The following is a 4,994-nucleotide window of genomic DNA, read 5'->3' as shown; positions in this document are numbered from 1 at the left end:
GAACTGGAGAGGAGGCCGCCCGTGCCTGAACACCGGACGCCGCCGCGGCTTCCCTGGGACAGGGAGCGCGGAGCGCCGGCCCGCCGGGGGCCCTCTCCGACGCGACCCGAGTGGCCTCATCGATCGGTGGGAGAAAGGGGGTGGGGGGGAGGAGAAAGGAAGGAGGGAGAAGGCGCGAGCCCTTCCCCCAGGCGCGGCGGAAAGACCGCACGCGCACGTGCAGGTGGGTGTGCGTGGGCAACGTCCGACGAGAGGTGCTCGCCCGTGCCTGAACACCGGCCCGCCCCACGCCACCCCGAACGAGCCGGGGAGCGGGATAGAGCCGGCCCGCCGGGAAGCCTCCCCGACGCGCCCGAGGAGCGCCACGAATCGGCCGGGGCTCCCGCGTGCGGGTGAGAATGCGGTGCGAAAGGAGGACGAGGCGACGCCGCCACGACCTACGACCTCCGGGTCCCCCTCTTCCATCGCGGCGGGACCCGCCGGGGACGCCCCCGGCCATCCTACGTTCGGGTGCCGGCAGACCGGCCCGTGCCCTTCTCGTCTCTCTCTCCCTCTCTCTCTCGCCTTCGCCCTGGCGGCGCGGGAGCCGGCTTGCCTCTTGCCTCTCTCTCGCCTTCTCCGGCTTTTTTTTCGCTGCTCGCCTGCAAAACCGCCTTAGCCCAGGACAGAGCTGCGGGATGAGGAGCGACGGACAAACCGAAGCGACCGGACCGATCGAACGAACCGATGCCCGAGAAAGCCGCCGCCGCCGCCGCCGATCCCCTCTCTAGGCGGCCGGCCGGTCAACCCCTGCTCGCGAGCGCCCCGCTCACCGCCACTACCGGAGCCGAGTCCTCACTCGCTCCTACAGACGAACATATAAGGCATCCGAAAAAAACGTTCTAGTCCCATAGGCGCCGACTACCGGCAGCGGCTCCGACGGCAGCCGAGGTTTACCTCGACGTAACTGGAGGTACAAAATTACAGCGACGCCTCTGGCAGCTCCGGAGCTGTAGCGCCCCCCCCCCACAGCCAGAGCGGCCAAGACAATCCGAAACGGGGTAGACCTGGACGCGGATCGCAAGCCGCCCCGGCAGCGACCTCTAGCCGCCGCCGCGGAGAGCGCGAGACGGTAGCACCCGGGTAGACCGTTCCGCCGTTTCCGAGACGCCCCGGCAGCGACCCCTAGCCGCCGCCGCCGCGGAGAGACCGAGCCGGACGGTGCCCGCCGGGACCAGGTAGACCGTTCCGCCGTGCCCCAGCCGCCCCGGCAGCGACCCCTAGCCGCCGCCGCGGAGCGACCGAGCCGGACGGGGACCGCCGGAGCCGGGTAGACCGTGCCGCCGTTTCCGAGCCGCCCCGGCAGCGACCCCTAGCCGCTGCCGCCGCGGAGAGACCGAGCCGGACGAAACCTGCCGGGCAAGGTAGACCGTCCCGCCGTTTCCGAGACGCCCCGGCAGCGACCCTAGCCTCCTCCGCGGAGCGACCAAGTCGGACGGGGCCCGCCGGAGCCGGGTAGACCGTCCCGCCGTTTCCCAGCCGCCCCGGCAGCGACCTCTAGCCGCCGCCGCGGAGCGACCGAGCCGGACGCAGCCTGCCGGGGCCGGGTAGACCGTTCCGCCGTTTCCGAGCCGACACGGCAGCGACCTCTAGCCGCCGCCGCGGAGCGACCGAGCCGGACGAAGCCTGCCGGGGCAAGGTAGACCGTCCCGCCGTTTCCGAGACGCCCCGGCAGCGACCCCTAGCCTCCTCCGCGGAGCGACCGAGGCGGACGGGGCCCGCCGGACCCGGGTAGACCGTTCCGCCGTGCCCCAGCCACCCCGGCAGCGACCCCTAGCAGCCGCCCACGGCAGCGACCGAGGCGGACGCAGCCCGCCGGAGCCGGGTAGACCGTTCCGCCGTGCCCCAGCCGCCACGGCAGCGACCTCCAGCCACCCTCCGCGAAGCGACCGAGTCGGACGGGGCCGGGACCACCGGTCCGGCGAGCCCGAGCCGCTCCTGCCACGGTCCCCAGCCGCCGCCGCCGAACGACCGTGTCGCTCGGCGCCCGCAGGGGCCGGGCCGACCGGTCCGGCGACCGGGAGCGGCCTCCCGCAGCAACCTCCAGCCGCCGCCGCGAAGCGACCAAGTCCGTCCTGGCCGGGTAGACGTGGCCGGCGTACCCGACATTTACGCGGCAGCGACCTCTAGCGGCCACAACAGGTGAAGCGGCTCGGAACCCTCCGGGGCGGGGTAGACCGTTCCGCCGTGACCCAGCCGCCCCCGGCAGCGACCCCTAGCCGCCGCCGCGGATGCGACCGAGCCGGACGGGGACCGCCGGAGCCGGGTAGACCGTGCCGCCGTTTCCGAGCCGCCCCGGCAGCGACCCCTAGCCGCCGCCGCCGCGGAGAGACCGAGCCGGACGAAGCCTGCCGGGGCAAGGTAGACCGTCCCGCCGTTTCCGAGACGCCCCGGCAGCGACCTCTAGCCGCCGCCGCGGAGCGACCAAGTCGGACGGGGACCGCCGGGGCCGGGTTAGACCGTCCCGCCGTTTCCCAGCCGCCCCGGCAGCGACCCTCTAGCCGCCGCCGCGGAGCGACCGAGCCGGACGCAGCCTGCCGGGGCCGGGTAGACCGTTCCGCCGTTTTCCGAGCCGACACGGCAGCGACCTCTAGCCGCCGCCGCGGAGCGACCGAGCCGGGACGAAGCCTGCCGGGGCAAGGTAGACCGTCCCGCCCGTTTCCGAGACGCCCCGGCAGCGACCCCCTAGCCTCCTCCGCGGAGCGACCGAGGCGGACGGGGCCCGCCGGACCCGGGTAGACCGTTCCGCCGTGCCCCAGCCACCCCGGCAGCGACCCCTAGCAGCCGCCACGGCAGCGACCGAGGCGGGACGCAGCCCGCCGGAGCCGGGTAGACCGTTCCGCCGTGCCCCAGCCGCCACGGCAGCGACCTCCAGCCACCTCCGCGAAGCGACCCGAGTCGGACGGGGCCGGGACCACCGGTCCGGCGAGCCCGAGCCGCTCCTGCCACGGTCCCCAGCCGCCGCCGCCGAACGACCGTGTCGCTCGGCGCCCGCAGGGGCCGGGCCGACCGGTCCGGCGACCGGGAGCGGCTCCCGCAGCAACCTCCAGCCGCCGCCGCGAAGCGACCAAGTCCGTCCTGGCCGGGTAGACGTGGCCGGCGTACCCGACATTTACGCGGCAGCGACCTCTAGCGGCCACAACAGGTGAAGCGGCTCGGAACCCTCCGGGGCCGGGTAGACCGTTCCGCCGTGACCCAGCCGCCCCGGCAGCGACCTCTAGCCGCCGCCGCGGAGCGACCGAGCCGGACGAAGCCTGCCGGAGCCCGGTAGACCGTCCCGCCGCTTCCGAGACGCCCCGGCAGCGACCCCTAGACGCCGCCGCGGAGAGACCGAGCCGGACGGGGACCGCCGGAGCCGGGTAGACCGTCCCGCCGTTTCCCGAACCGCCCCGGCAGCGACCCCTAGCCTCCTCCGCGGAGCGACCGAGGCGGACGAAGCCTGCCGGACCCGGGTAGACCGTCCCGCCGTGCCCCAGCCGCCCCGGCAGCGACCTCTAGCCGCCGCCGCGAAGCGACCGAGCCGGACGCAGCCTGCCGGGGCCCGGTAGACCGTTCTGCCGTTTCCGAGTCGACACGGCAGCGACCTCTAGACGCCGCCGCGGAGCGACCCGAGCCGGACGGGGCCCGCCGGGGCCGGGTAGACCTTTTCCGCCGTGCCCCAGCCGCCCCGGCAGCGACCTCTAGCAGCCGCCGCGGAGCGACCGAGCCGGACGGGGCCCGCCGGGGCCGGGTAGACCTTTCCGCCGTGCCCCAGCAGCCCGGCAGCGACCCCTAGCAGCCGCCGCGGAGCGACCGAGGCGGACGGGGCCCGCCGGGGCCGGGTAGACCTTTCCGCCGTGCCCCAGCCGCCCCGGCAGCGACCTCTAGCTGCCGCCGCGGATGCGACCGAGCCGGACGCAGCCTGCCGGGGCAAGGTAGACCGTCCCGCCGTGCCCCAGCCGCCACGGCAGCGACCTCCAGCTACCTCCGCGAAGCGACCGAGTCGGACGGGGCCTGGCCGACCGATCCGGCGAACGTGAGACGGTCTTACACGAGTCTCCACCCATTGCCGCGGAACGGCCGAGTGGCCCGTGCCCGTCGGGCCGGGACCACCGGTCCGGCGAACCCCGAGCCGATCCTGCCACGGTACCCAGCCGCCGCCGCCGAACGACCGTGTCGCTCGGCGCCCGCAGGGGCCGGGCCGACCGGTCCGGCGACCGGGAGCGGCTCCCGCAGCAACCTCCAGCCGCCGCCGCTTCGAAGCGACCAAGTCCGTCCTGGCCGGGTAGACGTGGCCGGCGTACCGACATTTACGCGGCCAGCGACCTCTAGCGGCCACAACAGGTGAAGCGGCTCGGAACCCTCCGGGGCCGGGTAGACCGTTCCGCCCGTGACCCAGCCGCCCCCGGCAGCGACCTCTAGCCGCCGCCGCGGAGCGACCGAGCCGGAGGAAGTCTGCCGGGGCCTGGTAGACCGTTCCGCCGTTTTCGAGCCTCCCCGGCAGAGACATCGAGCTGCCGCCGCGGAGTGTGCGAGTCGGTCGGGGCCAAGTAGACCGTGTAGGAGTACACGAGACGCCCCGGCAGCGATCTCCAGCTGCGGCTTGCCATGAGACTGATTTTTTTTCGGGGCCTGCAAGGGCCGGGCCGACCGGTCCGGAGGGTCCGAGCGGTCCTGCGTAGGCCTCCAGCCACGGCTGCAGTGTGACCGAGTCCTGTTGGGGCATGCAGGGGCCGGGACCGACCGGTCCGGCGAGCCCGAGCCGGTCCTGCAGAGGCCTGCAGCCGCACCTGCAGTGAGGACCTAGTCCTGTGGGGCACACAGGGGCCGGGCTTGACCGTTCCAGAGAGCCGGAGCCAGTCCAGCAGAGGCCTCCAGCCACTGCTGCAGTTTGGACCGAGTCCTGTTGGGGCACGCAAAGGCCAGGCTGACCGGTCTGGCAAAGCCCGAGCCGGTCTTGCAGAGGCCTCCAGCTG

The sequence above is a fragment of the Gallus gallus genome, chromosome 16 (assembly GCF_016699485.2).
Source record: "Gallus gallus isolate bGalGal1 chromosome 16, bGalGal1.mat.broiler.GRCg7b, whole genome shotgun sequence".
Lineage (NCBI taxonomy): Eukaryota > Metazoa > Chordata > Aves > Galliformes > Phasianidae > Gallus > Gallus gallus.
This window is presented reverse-complemented; position numbering follows the sequence as displayed.